This window comes from Macaca nemestrina, chromosome 11, assembly GCF_043159975.1.
Source record: "Macaca nemestrina isolate mMacNem1 chromosome 11, mMacNem.hap1, whole genome shotgun sequence".
Classification (NCBI taxonomy): Eukaryota; Metazoa; Chordata; class Mammalia; order Primates; family Cercopithecidae; genus Macaca; species Macaca nemestrina.
Genome location: NC_092135.1, coordinates 60,397,718 through 60,418,088, shown reverse-complemented (window position 1 = coordinate 60,418,088; position 20,371 = coordinate 60,397,718). Strand labels below are relative to the sequence as shown.

The following is a 20,371-nucleotide window of genomic DNA, read 5'->3' as shown; positions in this document are numbered from 1 at the left end:
AGGGAGAGATTGTAAGCATTAGCTGCGGCCAATTTTTGCAGCTTTTATTTTGGCTTCCTTGAGCCAGATCACCTAAGTCCTGACACTGTTCATGCTGCTAAATTTCTAAGCCCGCCCATAGCCTATAGCCAAGAGTCCATTTTCTCAAAGTCCTCCAGGTTTTGTGGTTGAAAGAGTCATGTGGAAGTCCTCATAAAATGAGTGTGCTCCTTGTTTTTCCATCCTCCCCCCCAAACACACATCTGGGGACGATATTTACTAGGCTGGACCCTTCAGTACTGAAGGATTTCTCTCTGATTCTGATGGCCTCCATCCCTTTCCTTGGCGATGTATTAAACACTTACAACCACATCAGCCTCCTTGCCTTGATATAACTCTGTTGCTGGTTGCAGATTGTGGGTGAAACCTTTGTCTATCAGGAGACTAGGAATAGATCAGGAAACTCAGCACAACTCTGAATTAAGTAACCTTTCAGCTGTGGGAGACTTGAATCACCCCACCAACCTGGTACACTATTGTTAACTGTTTCTTGGTCTATATTTTTGTTAAATGGAAAAAGGTAAGACTGCCTCCCCTTCTCTCTGGTCAATTTAGTAGAAGGGAAAATAAAAGAGGATTGAATTTCCATCCATTCTGCATGAGTCTTGTGATTACTTCAACATTTAAAGAATAAAAATTTTTCTCAGAAACTTACTAACTGGACATATATAACCAGCTGCCTGAAAACACCAGAGCTAGGAATGTAATCTCTGAGAGGAAGAAAAGGAAGTGCTAACAGGAAAAACCGGTGTGTTGACTCTTGAGTAGAAAAAATACATCAATAATGAGGATTAAATTTAAAAAACACAGAAAAAATTATTCGCTACTTCTAAAATAAGAAGAAAATATTTAAATTATTATTTTCATTTTAATAACAAAAATATTCTATAGACTTTTTGTGGCAGTCAAATACACACAGCTACCCATTGTTGACATAGTAGCATGATGAAATTATATGACCTATGTCACCCCATGACTCATTGAGAGTTAAAGTTATTCATTTAGCTGCCTACCAGCCGCTGCATGCAAATTAATTGCACCACTATGAAGGTACTTGCTATTTATCTTATCCCTTGCATGGGGTCTGTTTTTTTGTGAGAGTGTGTTTGTGTCCTCCACAAAATATGTCGCTGTTTAATTCTAGGGGATAAAAATTAGAATTCTGGAATAGGAATAGTTAGAAGTGACTCTAGCTTGCTGTTTTTATAAAAATAAATAATCATTGAGCTCTTTTTATATGTTTGTAATATACTGGGCACAGTTATAAGCACTGAGGAGAAAAACGTGGAGGAGAGTCTGTGCACTGTTGAAATCACATTCTATTGTGATAAGACACACAAAAAATAAAGAAAAATAAATGAAAATAAAAGAAATGTGGTATAGATAATAAATTGAGTGATGGATAAATAAAATAACCTTGCTGAGAAAGATGAAGTGGTTACTCAAGGAAGATTTCCCTAGGAAGAGAGTTTAGCTGAGCCCTACAGGTGGACAGGGAGACAGACATCGAAGAGCTGGGGAAATGCAGTCAGAAAGGAGGAACCAGCAAATCCCCAAGGGCATTGGGGGTGAGTATATCCCAGGAACAGAAAATTTACTGCAGCTGAAACACTGAGTGGTAGGAGATGATGTCAAATGATAGGCAAGGGCCAGGCCCTGGTGCTTATATGGACAAGAGTTTGAATTTTATTCTTGGTATATTGGGAACCAGCCCTTGGAGGACATTAATGACACGCTCTAATTTACATATTTAAAAATTACTCTAACAGATGTGCTTGGAAATAGGTTAAAAGAAAGGAAGAGAAGTGGAGACTATTACAGTCGCCCAGGCTACAGATGGCACTTACTAGGATAATGGAGTAGAAATGGAGATCAGTGGATGGGCTTGTTACATATTTTAGAGCTCTAACTTAGAAAACTTGCTGCTGATAGATTGGACCAGGGACTTTGTGCTGATAATTTGGGAAAATAATAAACAATAACTCTAAAGTATTTGTATTGAGCATGAGGAAGACTAGAGAATATGGCTTTTCATTTATTTCCCTTTGCTATTATTCTGGGTCTAGGTCCCTTATGATATGCTCTGTGTCATCTTCCAGTCCTGGTCAAGTTAGGTGTGATTCATCAAGATACCTATCACGTATGACGAGTTGATGGGTGCTGACGAGTTGATGGGTGCGGCACACCAACATGGCACAAGTGTACATATGTAACAAACCTGCACGTTATGCACATGTACCCTAGAACTTAAAGTATAATAATAATAAATAAATTTAAAAAAAAAAGATACCTATCGCTTTCATCTCATTCCTCTGTTAGAGCTAAAATGTGAACCTCAATGACCCTTTCTGTTTTTGTCTCCAATTGCAGTTTTTAAAATACTTGCTCTAGCTCTTTCCTATTTGCAGTGATTGCACTTGCTCGAGCTTCAGGAGGTACGGCTCTCCTCCCACTCAGATGCACTCGGATAAATGCCTAGTACAAGGTGTCTTCTTTCCTGCCCTGCTGTGGTTGGGAACGTTCTAAAACTCTGATTTAGGTGGGACAAAACTATCTTCAGGTGTATTTCTACATAAAAGGCTCTACAAACCAATTATTTTCCAGCTTCCATGTTCTAAAATTGTATCTATCCTTTCCCTCTCCTGCCCCTGACTTGCACCCAGAGTTACTCACTTAGAGCTCAACTAGAATTTTGTCCCTTAACAAATGCTTTCTGGATTGAATTAAAATAATCTAGTTTTCCACATACCATGCATGATTTTCTTTTTTGTGGATTTTATTTTCGTTCGTTCATTCCTCAACGTGTCAGTTCTTACCTTAATATACTGACTTGAACTAGGACCTAACTGTTTAAGGGAACATATGTACCCATGGATATTCCACACCTCAATAATACAGTTAGTAGCAGTCATAGTACTTTCAAAATCATCATTACTTGTCACTTTTTGTATTAGAAGCCACCCAAGTATAAAATCTGAAAATTTGGTGTTTTCTTATGTTAAATGCATGGTTTTATTTTGAAACTCATTTTACCAGTGGACTCCTTCCTCAGATAGAATCCTATGTGGGATTCCAATCCCTGATACATGAAATGCACAATGAAGCTGCTCTTCTGGGGGAGTGGGGGAGCCACCCTTTCAACCCCTTCTGTGCATCCTATGATTAGGCTTGAGATATTTATCCGTGTGAGAGTTTGTGCTCTACAAAATGCACTTGAAAACCTCAGTGTTAAAAAATTATTCAATTTCTGTTTCTTTAAAACATCAGGTTTGGGAACTTTTCTATTTGTTCTACTTTTTATGACTATAATTCACTAATCCTGATTATGAGACACACGCACACACACACACCTCATTCCTAGGATCACGACAATGCATCTAAGCTAACAAGAAGAGAGTTCCTTTCTCTGCCTCTTGTTAAACATTGAAGAGATTGCCTTCTACAGAAGTGGAGTTTTGTTCAGTAAGTAGTGAGGCCAGCTTTCTGGACCTTTCTCACTGCTCTTCTGATTCATGCAGTTTATGGTCTCCACTGGGAGTCGTTCAGTCTACAAAGCCCCAGAGTGCCATGGCCGCATTGCCACTCTGCATTTGGAATTCCAGTTGCATTTCTTCTACATCAGCCTTGTGAGGTAAAAGTGGGCATGAAATCTTTAGCACAGATTCAAAAGTGAACAATTTAGATCACATTTTGGGAGCCAACTTAACTACCCAGATTATCTACTCATGAAAATGTGGTTGCCGTGAGGCAGGGTGTCAGGGCTCCTGGTTAGCCAGGCTGTGCTCCTTGAGGATAGTAACCCAGTCCTAGGATCACACCCGCCTTTGGAGGGAGAGGAAAGAGGGTAGGTGGGTTAATGACAAAATCATTATTGGATTTTGTTAAAGGACACAAAATTACAGCTAGATAGGAGGAACACATTCTAATGTTCTATACCACTGCACGATAACTATAGTTAACAATGATGTATTATATAGTTTCAAATAGCTAGAAAGAGGATATTAAATGATCCCAACATGAAGAAATGATAAATGTTGAGATGACAGATAATTACTCTGATCTGATTAGTATACATTATATTTATCAAAACATCACTGTGTACCCCATAAATATATACAATTATCTGTTGTTAAAAATAAAATTTTAAACTATACAAAATAACTTTAAAATGAATCTGGAATATACCAAATAAAGACTGGATTAAGAGAGACAAATTTGATTTCAACAAGAGGTTCATAAATTGATTACACACATCTCCACTTGACAAGCATCCAACTTTTGTTTTTGAGGAGGTATAAGGAAAAGACCATAGGAGCATAGTAAAATATTAATCAGTTAATAGTAAAAAATTAATAAACATTTACATCTGCTTTACATTATATCTAATAATGAAGCTACTAGAATCTGTATCAAACAGAACTTATTACATGAAGATAGTATAAAAATTGAATTTTTTTTTTCAGAAAAACAACCAAAGAAATATTTGTGCTGTTTCTTAATCTTTTCCCTAACTTTTCCTCTAATATCTTTATGTGGGTAACACTCAGAGATGTGAAGGTCATTGTCTTTGCCTCTTTTCTTGTGGTAGGTTGTGGCAGTGCTTTAGTCGTCTACATTCTGTGGTCTTTCAACAGCTAGTTCAGTGCAGGAGCAACAGGAGGAAGGAGGCATGGGATTGCCAGTGCCACCAGTATTCCTATTCAATAGCATGACTGGCTTTCATTTCTTGGCAGCAATTAGAGATATAAGGCTGTTTCCTGGGAAATGCCCTGTTTGGTATAAGCAGTAGAACTTGTAGGTATGTTGGCTGTTATCCTGTATTCTTATATATACTGACTCATTATGTGTTCTTAGGGTGTGAGAAAACAGAGAGCTAAATGAATTTGGCTTCTTATGGATACAAAGGCAAAGCAAATGAAAGTTGACATACATTGTGGTAAGAAGTAAATGTCTGACTATTCCATAGATAGAACCATTCACTACAAGGCAAAAAGGGAGATCCTTTTTTTATTGCTTTTTACCATGGCACATGCTAGTGTCTTTTCTGGAAAAAAACGGGAAAAGGAAACTATGTAAACCAAAATAGACTCATAAAACACAGAGAGGGTTGGGATGACACAATATGTGTTTGTGTGTGTGTGTGTGTGTGTGTGTGTGCGTGTGTGTGTAACTAAATATAAAAGTGTTTTTTCTCTGCTGCTTCTGCTATCTTATATATTTTTTAAAATTCCAAATGCTATAAGGACAAAGGCTTCTCAATAAAATTGATACTAACAGCAATCTCAGCAATTTCTGCAACATGAACTCTGTATTAGTTCTTCCACAGCAAGCTGTGAGAACTCTAGGAAGTTATTGTGAGTTGATGTCATAGAGACTGGAGGAAGAAAATCTATATTCTAAAGGAAACCTCATTGCACTGTATTCTAAAAGTTTTGTTTGTGTCCAACATTCCCATGACAATTTCCCAGAAAAATAATATCTGAACCTTAAAATATCTACCCAAATAAAAGATGTACTCAATGTGTTTGATGAAGTCTACACAAGTTTTCCTAATGGGACTGGCAGGTCATTCATAAATAAGAAGTAAATGACATAACAAACAAGCAGAAAATTAAATTCATAAATTACAAGCAAAAACATTACAGCTATACCATGACAGAATTCATGTACATGAATTCATTTAATACTGAGTTTTGCTTACAAGTAACATTTAATCAGTAGAATTAGTGAAGGAAGAACAAGCAGCTATTTCTTCTGTAGGAGAAAATATATGTGTGCAGTGTACAAATCACGGCTTAAATTGGACATGGAGTCTTGACTAAATTTTGGTCATGATGATGATAGAAGTATGCAAAAAATGTATAGTATGGCTAACTTTACATGTAAAGTTGACATAAATATTTCTTATTTTCATTTTTAAATTTTAATGGGTTTTATGGCATGGTGAAAATTATTTATACTAAGAAATTTATACATTTTGCACTATTTCTAATTTTATAATAAACTTACAACTTTTAATTTGTGTTGATTCTAAATTCAACATTGTATTTCTAGGAGACAAAAGGCAAAAAAAAAAAAAAAGGAAAGAAACCATTATCATATCAGTTATTTACTGCATCAGTTAATCAAGCATTTCAAACTTTCTCAAATTTAGTGGCTTAAAACAAAAACCATTTATTTGCTCATGATTCTGCAATTTGGGCTCTGATCAGCTGGGTAACTCTGGCTGGACTCATCTGGCATCACTCCCAGGGTTGCAGTCATCAGATTTTGACTGGAGATGGGCTGTCTGAGATGGCTCCACTAACAGATTTGAAGGCTCAGCTGGGATGGCTGGGATGGCCAGGGAGCCTGGGTCTTTCTCCCCACCTGGTTCGTTGTCCTAAGGTTTTTCAGAGTCTGGTGCTCTCAGAGTTCCAAAGGGCAAAATAGAAGCTATAAGGAAGGCCTTTTGAGGTCTCATCGCAAAAGTTGCACAGTGTCACTTCCTGCACATTCTATTAGTCAGTGTCACTTCCTGCACAGTCAAAGCAAGATGCAAGATCAGCCCAGATTCAAGGAGAATGGGATTAGAAAGAGACTCCAGCCCTCGATGGGTAAAGCAGTGATGTCACATTGTAAAGGGGCCTATAATGTGCATATAAAGATGGAAGAATTTATGGCCACATTTAATAATCTGTCACAATCAGCACACTAAGAGGATATTACTTTGATGAATTAATAGTAATCTAATCATAAATATATAGGAAGAAAATCAGAAAATTTAACTTTTTAAAAAGGAAAGCTTTTATTATGTGAAAATCCATTTTAGGGTTTGATAAACTTTTTAAGGTATTATGAGATTCTGGACTAATCATTCTATGGCTTTATGAGTTCACACATTTGTGGCATTTCTGCATAATATATATGATTTATTCATTTTAAATAAGTATAGATAAGACTTGTTAACATGGTCAACTCCAACACAATTCTTATTTGCTTTAATATTAATCTAATAGTGCTCCTGAAAATTCTTACTCTAAGCTTGGGCCAATGAAATATGACACAGAAAATTGGGCATTATTTTTTTATTCAAGTCTGTCTTTTTAAAACTTAATGGTTTATACCGCTGTGTCTATTTATGCTAGATAGAAACTATCATTTGGTTATATAAGATATTTTAGAAATACTTTAACAATCATTATCAGAAGATTAATTTAAATTTCATTTCCTTTCAAAATCTATGTATTATTAGAATAAAAATCTATACATGATTTGATGTATCCCAGTTTAGAACAAGTAGGTCTTTAGATATACTACATTTTTAAAACTTGTACATGTTCCATTTTGTTATATTTTATTGAACAGACACAAGTATTCAACTGGTGCTTTCTGCAAATAAATTTGCTAATTGTGGGGTAGAAGAAGTGAGACTGGAAGAGACACAAAGATGAATAAACAGATCCTGACAGAAAGAGTTAACAATTGCAGCAGAAAGATCTAAGCACACAAAAAATGCAAAGAGTTAGGAAAACAGAAATCAAGAAACATATGGGCTTCAAAGTAGTCCTGTTTATGTTTCCAAATTAGCCACTTTTAAATCCCCTGGTTGAGGAGAACAAGGAGAGAAGACAATGAGAGAGCCCACACCCAGCAGTTCCATCCACATCATCTGGGAACTCGGAACCCAGGCCGGCTACAGGAGCCCATTCTCTGCTCTTGCCCAGAAGTGAGGTGTTGATTAGTATTCAGCTGCACTCTGACAGCACATCTTTTTACAAAGCATTTTTATAAATACCCATATTCTCAGTAAGTCCTACAAAACTTGGTAAGACAGGTAGAGCTCTTGCTTTACAGATAGATAGATAGATAGATAGATAGATAGATAGATAGATAGATAGATAGATAGACAGATAAATAGATAAATAAATAGCTGGGGATTGAATCAGGGAAAGTGACTTGCCCAGAGCTTAAAAAAATTAAAATGAGACAGAATTAGGACAAAACTTAGGCCTCATGCTCATCCCATGACTTTTTTCTTTCTACATGGAATATAAGTTAGAAGCATAATTAGTGGGGAAAAGCATAATCTTGCAACAGCAGTGCCTCTGAGCTCTAATGCTGTGTAACCTTGACATCTAGATTCCCCAATATAATAGGTTCCCAGTGAGGTGATGTATGTAAAGACCAAAGGGTGAGTTCTACCTGGCATAGCTTCTCAAATACTTCCACCCCAACCTTTCCATAGCTTTAGGACTTATACCTCACCATCAAAGTTCCCTGTTTTGTAACAAGATTCTTTTGATATTTCAAGAGCTAAACCACTTGAGGTGGTACCTGGGGTCAACTTTCCTGGCTCCAAGTTTGAGATATTATCCCAACTTGATATATTAGTGCATTTCTCAAACTAAGATCTGAGGTTCTTGAAAGTACAAGGACATATTCTTGGGGATTAGATAATGCTCTATAATAATTATTTAACCATATTGAAACTGCTAATAAAAATAAAATGGAAATGGACATAAGATATAGATGATGTTTCCCTGCCATGAGAATTTCAGAAGTTTGGATGTGTGAAAGGATGTAAAACAAAATGTAAATTACATCATCACACAGCATATGGTATTAGAGGCCTATACACCTGTAGCCACAGTTCTAAATGCAATAAGTAGTTTCAAAATGCAGTAAGCATGTATCTAAGTAAGAGCAATTCCACATGCAGTAAGTAACTATAAATGCAAAGCGTGACCTGTCTGGACATAAAATTATTTACAGCTTTTATTTATACATTTTGCTGTGAACATTTATACATTCATATGTTTTGATGCATAGGTATCAATGTGCTTGATTATTGGGTACTGCCCTTTCTAAAATGTGAAAGCCTTTGAAGTGCGAAATAGATCTTGCCCCAATGTTTTTAGAAGATATGTATAGACCCATATAGGTGTGATCACTACAAAATAATCTGCATTAGTGGCCAGTGCCCTGTTTGCTCTTTTAAGGACAGCTTTATGAAGACATTAGTGCCCTATTCTTACTGCTAGTGTTTTGTCCAGCCAGGCAACACCAATCATAATATTAAATACTGTTCTTCATTTTCATTGTGTTGTTTTTGTTGTATTAAATTTGTAACTGCATTTGGATTATAAATCTATTAGGAACTGTGCACATTTGAAATTAATTCTGAATTTTGTCTTTTCACATATTTTACATACTTTTATAGTAAAATTATTATAGGTCAGCACTGGAAGAATTTTGAGTTTTTCTCTTTGCTTCTTTAAAAATAGATGTATTAGTCGTAGTTAAGAAACTTTCTTTACCATTATACTTAATAACTAAAACAAGGATAATAAGGTGATAGTTTAGTGAATTTCAACCTGTTTAAGCTTTGTTATGTTGACAAAACAACCCTGGAGAAAATGTAGTTAAATAGTAAAAGATGACTGTGATATCCTGTTGTGTATCAGGAAGAACAATTTTTACTACTTGTACATGCTCTGAAAGTATGTCTAAATTTTCCTCCTTATGGAAAGCATGATGAAAATCTCAGTCTCCTTACTATTGGAAATCTGTAACTTCTCTTTGCTACTAACCATCTGCTCACCTACCTGAAGTATCTGTAGATTCTGGTAAATAAAAATTTCCCTAAATATATCATAACCAATTATAGTTTACACCTATTAGTCAAGCAGCCTTGTTTAAATAGTTGGGGTTTTTTAAAGCTTCAAAAATACAACCAGGGATGCAATTTTGAAACTTAGCATTTACCACAGAAGTTGCCTCCATTGTCTATGCTAAAAGTAGATTTAAAATGTCTCACTCTCACTAAGCAACTAAAATATAATGTTTAAAATGCTACTCAGCGTGGGAAGATTTATGAGCAAGCAATTATATCAAACTCTCATTTGTTTCTGATTTTACTTTCTAGATACAGGTGTCCTCTAATATCCAAAGCAATGATCATAGAAAAATCAGGTTCAATCTCCTTATCTGGGTAGGAAAGTGAGATTGGAGAGGTTTCCTAGGTTGTGGAAGATCATACAACTAATTAGCATCAGAGTCAGTTCTCTTCCTCACCAGTCCAATTGTTTGAACAGTTTTGTTATCATTTGAAATGCGGTGTTGTAGATCTAAGGAGAATGTGACCTTATCTGCCCCAAAGTTTGCAAATCAATAGTCTCACAGTGCCAAGGCAATAGGGCAAGCCCAGGGACAAACAGCATGACTCAGTCAGGCCCCCTTCAGCAGGTCTGGCTTCAAAGCTGAGTCATGAAAAATTAGATTGCAGAGTCAAAGCGCTGTATGTTCCTGGCCTTGTCCTACAACTAAAAGGGCAGAAAGTCTCAACCAAGTCATGAAATAGAAGAGTTTCTGTAAGGAAAGTTTCTGCCAGTTCTAAAGTGGTTATTTTGTGTTTTATCGCTGCTACTCCTTACTACTAAAGGGTTAAATGCTAGAATATCACTTCGTATAAAAGAGTATGGGATAATGCCTCCTGGGTTTATTTATATCTTAATGAAGGACTCCAGAAAACCCTCTTCAATCCTAAGAAAGAATGGCAGGTTGTGGTTAATGTTTTTGGGCAGCAAATCTCAGCTTAACATCACCCAAAACCAAACTAGGTATACAGCTAAGTACAAATGGAGTCTTACATCCTATTCCAGCAGGGATAATCTTGACCTTTTAGAATCACCTCTCTCTAAATCTCAAACTGCACAGGGAAGTATTGTTCAGCCATGCTTATCCAGCCCTGTCTAAATTGCCCTTCAGTTTATCCAGGCTATTTTGCTTTGCAAGCTGGCTTGTACTTGGAGATCTCCCCAGTTCTTCCTGCAGACACTGAGCTTATCATCTTCAAATGAAAAGTCTGAGGGGGAGTGCAACTCAGCAGGTTATCCTTTTACCATGAGTATCTCATCACTACTTTTTCTTTCTTTGGGTAGGTGGGTCCCTTTGTAGCAACAAGGTTTCAGGCATCTTTCTGGATTATTGCAGTTTTCTTAACTGTACATCAAACCAAGTTTCAATAAACTAAGATATATGACACTGTCATTTTACTCCTGGCATTTGATATCACATTTTTCCCAATAAGTGCAAATACTACCCAATGAAATAGATATTAATTTTCAATCAGTCTAGTGCCCTAATAGCATACCATTATATAAAAAAGTTTGCATCTTGGGTAAGAAAATCTGCATTTAAATACACTTTTAAAAAAAAATCTTAAAAGAGTTGCAGTTAAACAAGGTAATTTTCCATGGTTAGAAAGGACAATCAGGGGATATAACCTCCAATGCCTCTTCTTATAAGGTAATAAGCTCTCACCACCAAAGGAATGTGCCCCAAATACTTGGTAATTGGTATAATAAAACAATGACTCTATTCTTGCTCAGCTGTTATAGTAGTGATTGTTGTATTGTTCAGCCATTCATATATTTCATGCAGTTCTGAAAATAGCTATCCATTGTTATTTGATTTATTAAATTCTGTTCCATCACTTATGGATACAAAAGTGCAATTATTAGCAAAGTAAGTTGTGCAGTATGCAATGCTTGGATTGGAATTTAAAAAAAGAAAAACACAGTTTTTGAAGTTTGGGTCTATCTGCCTATTGGTTTCAGTCTGTCACAAATAAAGAAAGCAACCACTATTATTTGAAATTAACATGGAAATTCTTCTGCTTGGAAATCAAGGAGATATCCAGGGATCTATCAAATTTCAGTTGCCTGAAGCCTGCCACCATTAACCACTGTGGCCACTTCCATTCTTCAAAACTTGGGAAAATCGTGTTGCTGTATATCCTCTCTCTGAGTTTTAATTATAGGAAAGCAATGCCAATAAATACCTCACTGACCATCCTTGTGTGCAGCTAATATATTTTTAAAATTCTACCACATTTCAAAATGTTTTGTTCATTTCACTCCTTTCTGTGTCACCCAGACCTCTTGACATCCCGGGACCATTTCTATCTAGGAATTTGAAGGCTTCTCTCTACATGTTCCTCAGTTCCCACAGGGATGCTCTCCTTAAGTTTGTGACCTCTATTTCCTACCCCAAACCAAGCACTCTTCTCAACCTCCCTGACTCTGCCCTGCTAAAAGAGGTTCTCCAATGACATCTGTTAGGGTGGGATTGTTGGATCTGTTCTCCTATCCAGTCCTCTTTCTCTTAACCCAAATAATTCACTGCTCATCTAGGACACATGATATTCAGAAGGAACCTTCTTTCTACAACAACACATGAAGATCTTGTCATTTTAAAATGTTGAATTGAGTTGCATTAAACAAAACTGAAGTGAATTAAATTGACTTGAATGCCATGGAATGAACTGGCATTATAAGATTATAATGACTATAAAGACTATAACTGGTATTATAAGATTGAGTGGAACAGAGTAATTTTGTGCTGGGTCCATCCTCTTTGAAGCCTCCCCTGTTTTTATTCTTAAAGTGAGCCCAATGTTTACTTCTTAGGGTGATAATTTCTTTCATGTTTTGGCTTTTATTTAAACCCTTTTATTTACAAAATGAATCATACAATATATCTTCCTGAAGGATATGTGCTGGGTCTGATTCATTTCTTGTTACTTTGTAGGCACTCAGAAAAATCTTTTTTCCTTTGGTCTGGGAACCAACTTACCCACCATTTCTAAGTGATGGACATATGCTGTGAACCATAAATAATGTAAACACATTAGCACTGCCAGAGGACAAGGGTTCAGTTAGAAAGACCTTCTAGACTGTGAGCTATGATGCCTTTAGTACGAGCTCAAAAAGGTCACAGAGTTGCATTCTCTGCATATTTTCAAGAGAATAGCCTGGAGCACATGTGACCTGATCTATAGTCAAGCCCGTTTTGAATGAAGGTAGACAACTACTAGAGGAATAGCAACAGCTATTTAGGAGGGTGTCACCATTATTTTTTCCAATCCAAGAAAACAAGTTATACTTCTCCATTAAAGGTCATTTTAAAATAACTACCAGAGTATTTCAGAAATGAGAAATCATTGTTTCTAGGTAACTCTTTCTCCCCACAGTTCCAGTTGTCAGCTTTCTGAAAAACAAAACAAAAACAAAACAAACAAAAAACATGTTTTCTATCTTTGATTACTCTATCTACTCTGTGCCTGTCTTGGCTAGGGTTCATCATTAAATCAACTACTTCTGTTGCCATTATAAGAAATGTAGACTTTCGGGAAGGCTTGTTACATTTTAGAAGTACCTACCCTGTTCAACAAATGGTACTTTCATCTGTCCCCTTTTGCTGCAGGGGCAGTTTATCTGCCAATATCCCTGCAGTTGTTCCCTAACTGTTTCACTGCACCAAGGATGAGAGGCCCTACAGGTTTTTTGTCCTGAAACCCGTATGTCAAACACTAGGTAGGTTAGTGAGTCTCCAACCTACTCACTGAAACTGAGGAAAACGGAAGTTTCATATTGACATAGCCGAGGATCAAGAAGGACATTACCTCCTTGGAAAAGTGATTACAGTGGCTCTTTCCATAAACTTCCATCAGCCAAGATGTGCTGCATCTCCCTCTACAGGAACCAAAGTTGAATAAGCCTGCATTTTACTGATGTTCCTTTTCTATTTCCCAGGAGAGACTAAAAAGTGGCTCAGCCTACAAGGGAGCCAAGGGACCACTTTAGCATGACCCTGATTCTTGAGGAGATACGAGCTTCATATGCAGATGCAGTGAAGTCTCCCTTCCGGCCCCATTCTCTGCTCAGTCAGTACAAGTAAGAAATACCTTGGCTTGCTGCTCAAATTATGTATATGACTCAAGGATCCACAGAGCCCTCGTAAGCCTCATAAATGAGCTCAGGAAAAAAAAAAAAAAACATATTTTTCTTCATGCTAAGCCTGAATTTCACTAACAAATAGAATTATTTTATTAATCAATCAGTCCAAGTGTAGCTGTCTCAGTAGATAGGTAGACATAACATACAGTTGATTTCCTTGCCACAGATAAAACAAAAACAAAAACAAAACAAAAAACCATAAATCTGAATGACAACTAATTTTTGTTTTCAGTAGAGCTGAAAATAATAATTACAATGGTAACAATGATTATAATTTGGTAGGATTTTCATCATAAAATGTTCATTTTCCCAATGATAGCAAAGGATGCTTACAAGGGAAATAGGTCCCACTTCTACACTCAGGAATTACTTTTCTCCTTTGCATTTATAAGTGGATATACCCCAAATGTCAGTTCCTATGCCACGAATGAGCATGATCTCTCCAGGTGCCACCTTCCAGTCAGCCCAAGGCAAAACACTAAAGTGGACAAAATACTCCAGTTTTCTGTTTTTCTTTTTCACGGTCATCTAAGCTTCAGCCCTGGCTTCCTAACATTCCGGTGTCATGCTCTACCCTCATCTGCCCTGCTTGAGCCCTGAACTGACCTTCATAGAACAGTGAGCCCAAAGCTGGGGGTCAGAAGCCTTGGCCGTGTCACTAGCTGGTTTGTCATGCATTAGATGTGTCACTGGCTTCTCTCTGTGAAGTAGAAATAATATCTACTTTACCAGGATGTGATAAGGACTGACATTATATATGTGGAAACATGTTTGAAAGTTGTAAAGCACAAAATAAACATAAATATTTAAACACCTTGAAATAACTTATGCTAAATGCCTGACTCAATAAATATGAATTTGCTAAAAAATCATTTTTAATAAATGTTACTTTCATATGCCCCTTTTTGGTGTTGTCTCAGCTAGTGTTGAAGGACCCGCTCTCTCTCTCTCTTACAATAGAAACAATTTCTGTGTAAAACACCCCAAATCACTAAGGGCACACTTGACTCATGTATGCATTGTAGCCTAGGGGCTGGTCTCAATAGTCCTTGGAATCCAATACTAGTGGAAGAATCATGGATTTTGGAAATAGGCATACTTGGAATTATATCTCAGCTCAGCCAATTAGAAGTTCTATGACCTTGGGCAGGTAACTGAATCTCCCTAGGCTCTCTTTCTTTAACTGTAAAACGGAAATAGCAATACCTATGTGGTAGGAGGCTGACACTAGTAAATACAAATATATAAAATAGTTTTCACTCATTTAATTTGGAACTTGTGGAAAATTCTAGCAAACAATAGTCTTGTAAATAAAACTGCTTAGTGTGGAGTAAGCAAGTTCACTCTATGGAGAAAAAAGTAAATGAAGTGATTTTATGTTGACATAGTCTTTTGAAGTTTGTGACATAGTCTTTTGAAGTTTTTGAAGTACTTTTCCTTGAATCTTCCTCATCTAGGTTGGTATGACTCTGTGAGGAAAGGAACAGGTTGTATTCTCTCAATTATGCAGAAGTAACTGAAATTAGGTTATGTGCCTTGGCTAAAGTTGCAGAAGAAAATCACAGGAATGGGGAAGCTGAGTCTGGTGCTAAGAGCCTCAAATTAAATAATTTTGATCCAAGATCCTCATTTTCTCAATTAAAGGCCAGTTCCTGTAACGAGTTTCCAAATCTCTTCAGGTTCCTCAATAGATGATTTCCCTGCTTTCTTCCCGTATCTATGAATAGATGATAGATAGATAGATAGATAGATAGATAGATAGATAGATAGATAGATAGATAGATAAATAGATAATGCTTTGATATGGACTTAAATGAGGGAGAGTAAGGAGAGAAATTTCAGGGAAAGCTGGGTGTGTTGACTCATGCCTGTAATCCCAGCACTTTGGGAGGCCAATGCAGGAGGATTACTTGAGGCCAGGAGTTCAAGAACAGCCTGAACAACAGAGCAAGACCCGATCTCTACAAAATAAAATAATTTTAAAATATCTGGGCATGATGGTGTGCACCTATAGTCCCAGTTACTCAGAAGATTGAGGCAAGAGGATCACTTGAGCCCAAGAGTTCAAGGCTGCAGTGAGCTATGATCACTCCACTGCACTCCAGCCTGGGCAACAGAGCAAGACCTGGTCTCCAATAAATAAATAAATAAATAAATTGCAGGAAGAGTTTATAATACAGTACCCTAGTTGAAAGAGTTCCTATTCTTCATAGTTCTACCAGATCTAATTAAAAACTTACCTTTCCTTTCTTTCTTTCCACCTCTTTTCTCTTCACTTCTTTCTTTCATTACAAGACTCTTGGTCATCATTAGAATCTTTGCTAGATCTAAAAGTATATGTTTTACCACTTTTTTTCTTTGTACCCACTTGTAAACAGGCAAAAACAAAAACCCAGAAAACTCAAAACACTAGAAACATTTTTGCATTGAGGTGGACTCTTTTGAGGGGGAAAAGTGTGAGGCACATTGAGGAAAAATAGATTTAAGTGAGAGAAAAGTTTAAGATTAGGTAAAAAGGAAGGTGTGGCTAATTTCATTAGCTGTCTCAAGTTTTCTGCCTTAAAAGAAAACATTCCATTAAGGAATAGGTCCCATTGCAAGTATTTCTCCGACTTTTTAAATCTTGGCATAGTAGAATTGGGAGACATTTCATCTCCTTCCTTCTCACTATCCCCAAAACTCTGATGAGTTTTACAGATGAGAAAATGAAAGCTAGAAAGGTGATATGACAGGCAAAGTTGCAAAGAAGTTGAGGGAGCTGCAATTATTCTTGTCTTTTGCAACATGAATTTCTAATTCTTAGCCTCAAAGAGTGTCAAAGAAAAAAGTTTAACAAACCAAATGTTAGTAAAATCACAGTTAGAAAATTTCATGAGAGGATTTGAATTCTTCACATCAATTAAAAATAAATACGAGTCACTTGGTATGCAGCCATGATCTTGCTTTATGCGAAGATTAGATGTTGCTATTAAAAAAAATGCTCTTTTGCCAAATTCAGACCTCTTTCAAAACTCATAGGTTCACTTTTAAATCAAACCCAAATTACGTCGTTCTCAAAGTTGTACATGGAAAAACCCCATTTTCTTCAAGTGAGTCAGCTGTCTGAAAGATTATTCATAATGTTTCCAGGACTGAAATAATAAATTGTTTGGTTTAATTTTACAACTACATGGCAAACTGAGAAATTAAATTGCAAAATGTCTCTGTGAGCTAATTTTAAATTTTTAAAACTAACCTACAACTGACATAAACATAATTTCCAAGGCAATATATAGTTTTTCTGGTTAATTCACAAATAGATGCTCTTGTTTTAAAAAGGCAATGCAGTTACATGCAGAAGAACTGAGCAGATAATAGTGGCCAGAACCTGAAATTTTATATGTTCCCTGGGAAAGTCAGTCTTTAGGGTTATCAAGTGCAGCTGTTGGTGCTGGTTGAAATATAACATAGTAGGATATAACGTTCAGGAAACTTGTGGGTAAACAAGAGCCAGCTAGCCAGGACAGCATTTGGAATTAGGAGATCCAACAGAAGTTAAGGGGTGACTCGACTGGCAGCAAAGCAGTGTCAGGAATTCCAGGCAGGCAGGTGGGAAGGGAGCCCCAGGCAAATCTGTGTACAAGTAACAGAGTCCCAGACATTAGAAAGAGGCAGACTGAAGTCCCCTGTGGAAGAATATTCTAGAGGAACAAGTTCCAAGGCTGGGATTCAGACAAGAAAGCAAGAGTAGGGTAAATGTGGGAAGAAAACCACAATTGAGGAATAAGGCAGAAGGCCAATTATTCTGCTTGATCTACAAGGTCAGGGTCAAACTAGCGGCAGATGTGATTTGATCCTGTGTCCCCAAATAGAAGGCTTTACACGCTCTAAACCCTCCCATGCATGGTCAAATTCCCAGTTCTAGATCCCGGCTCAGCCTGGCTGCCAAGTGACTTAGCTAGAGAAGAGGGGGTTGGGGCTGTGCAGAGGCAAGACCTGGTAAGAATTCTATATTTTTTCCACAATTACTGAAACATTGAAGGAATAAAAGCCTCACATGCCCAACACTTCCACTAGCATTTGGTACCATATGCCAAGGATAGCTCATATAATATTTAGTATTCTCATCTACCTTAGCATGTAGCATTCCAGCTGAAATACATGTGATCGTAAGAAGCAACAATAGTCAATGTTTTACTTTTGTTAAACAACCTGATAATACTGCATAGAGGAAAGAATGTGCAACTGAATCTCCAAAGGCAACCTTTGTGTGATGGGCCTGCTGGGACTGACTGTAGCTTCTCTGCCACCACCCAGCTTTGCTCTTGTCACGTGTAGTCTGGCGGGATGAGCTCACAGCCTCCTTTCAGCTCCAGCTTTCTACACTTCTGTTCCAAAACTCCAAGGGATGAACACTACTAAAGAACCCAAGGATTGTTCTTCTAGAAAGTGCCTGTGGCATTCATAACATTGAATATTTAAATGAAAACCCAAAAACTCTTTTGGCTCTAAGGGGCTTCAGAAAGTAATTACAGTCTATTAAGTAAATAAGCTTACGTTTCAAGTGCACTTATGCAACTGTATTAAGAGACCGTAATAAAGGAACTATTACAGTTCTATTGAGCCAGCTTTCTAACAGGTATATAATTGAGTTTTTGTTCTTCTATTCTTTTTTTACAAAGAAGAGGAAATTAATACTTTAAAAAATGCTAGAGTTAAAAAGAGACTATTAAAGCCCTAAAATAATGAGTTGAGACAGGCTCGTCTGTCAACTTGAAGAATGGCTAATGAAAAGTCAGAATGTACAGCCCAAACTCTCCAAGCAGTCACATTTGCATTGTATTAAACATTTATGTTTATTAATCTTCAGTGTACAGTATGTACTTTGCAACGTCCAGTGAAAAATATAAACATCCATGCCTTAGAGATGCAAACTACACCTGTGTTGTATAAATTTGTTCAATGGATATTCAGTGAATTATGTGATTTTACATAATTAAATACTAATATTTAACACAAATTTCAAACTCTAAAAAATTACCTACTTAAGAGTAAGGGATTTGATGATAATTTGGATAAATTAAGAATTATGATTCAAAATTTATTCTCTTCTTTTTATAATATATTCATGATTTTTATAGCAACCTGTCCTCACAGGCATTTTTTTCCTGGTAACTATGCCACAATGTTCTTACATAGGTATTAAACTGTGATCCAACTATCTCTGCATTTTCCTTAAAAAGTTGAAAATTAGAAGCTCCCTGCCAGTTGAATGTATAATAATATTTTGTAAAGCAGTCAAGTATACCATATTGAACATAACAACATATTGGATAAATTTTCCAAAGCAGTACCTAGAATAATTTTGTTATTCTTAATTTAGATGTATGCAACATAAACACACACAAAAAAAGGTGGCCGAAATACTTTTGTCTACCTGGTGGACTAAAGAAAATAATAATGTTCTCTACAGGTATATTAAAATAATACATATATTATCACGAATCTTTTAAACATGTAATTAATAAACTCTTTGTAAATTTCCAAGCAATGTAATTGCATAGCTTGCTATTTTCTAAGGTATGTCCATGTAAATCTTTATGCCTGATCTTCATTTATTTTAATTATGCTATTAGTATTACTTTTATTACATCAAACTTTTTATTCATTTTTGTATATCTTTCATCAGCAAATGTTTAATAGTTTCTCTTCTTCAGCCCTTGAGTGGTTAGACACTGTCATATTAAAGAAGAATGAGCTACTATTCTTACCCTTCAGGTTCTCGCACCCAGTCATGGCTTGATTTTATAATTCCTCCATCTCTTATCATAATTTCCCTTTTGACTTTTCTACACATGATCCTATTTAACTTTTTAAGTTAATTTGCATAAATATTTTCCCTCATATTTCAGAACATTTCTTGAGGAAATTAGTTTCTGATTTTCCCTCATATTTCAGAACATTTCTTGAGGAAATTAGTTTCAGGGTATATTGAGATCAAATATAAAAATTATTAGGCCGTGTTTGTAATTTCATGACCATTTTCTACAGAATGCAAAGTCATAGCATCTTTTAAAATTATTTATGTCATACATTTATGTTATACATGCAATATCTGGGAAAAAACATAAAGTTACTATATAAAGCTTAAAAAGTTTGCATTCTTTTTGCTAGACCTCTAGCTAGACTTCTTTCTTTTGCATATTTCTTATATATCTTTTATAGTTCCTCTTTATTTCCACTCTAACAGCTCTAACTTCATCCTTTGACTCATAAGTACCATTGACTGCTGGTCATGCAATTCAACAATACATATTTAACGAAGAAAAAATGTATATTAAAATGTCACTCAATTTTACCTCATTTTAATATTTGTATATTTAATCAACTGGAAATAAAAATTACACAAATTACAGTCACACATTGCTTAGTTATGAGGATATATTCTGAGAAATGTGTCATTAGGTGATTTCATCCAAATGCAAATATTACAGAGTGTACTTACACAAATCTAGAAGGTACAGCCTACTATACACCTAAGCTATATGGTATAGCTCCTACATTACAAACCT

General features: G+C 36.2%; 1 protein-coding gene and 1 long non-coding RNA gene across 7 annotated transcripts in view; one reads left to right on the top strand and one right to left on the bottom strand.

Moving 5' to 3' along the window:
• LOC105483334 (potassium voltage-gated channel subfamily H member 7) overlaps positions 1-20,371 on the top strand; it is a 473,655-nt gene that overhangs the window by 246,451 nt on the left and 206,833 nt on the right. The gene's annotated exons all lie outside the window — the stretch shown is intronic.
• The window catches only part of LOC105483335 (uncharacterized), a 42,107-nt gene that overhangs the window by 12,290 nt on the left and 9,446 nt on the right, over positions 1-20,371 (bottom strand). The window contains exons 5-6 of one of the 2 annotated variants that reach the window (XR_011609826.1): positions 14,427-14,520; positions 12,999-13,071 (exon numbers count right to left, since the gene is read on the bottom strand). This is a non-coding gene — a long non-coding RNA (uncharacterized lncRNA). Of the gene's footprint in view, positions 1-12,935; positions 13,072-14,426; positions 14,521-20,371 lie in introns of those variants that run through there. The other variant, XR_011609825.1, reaches the window with a different exon arrangement.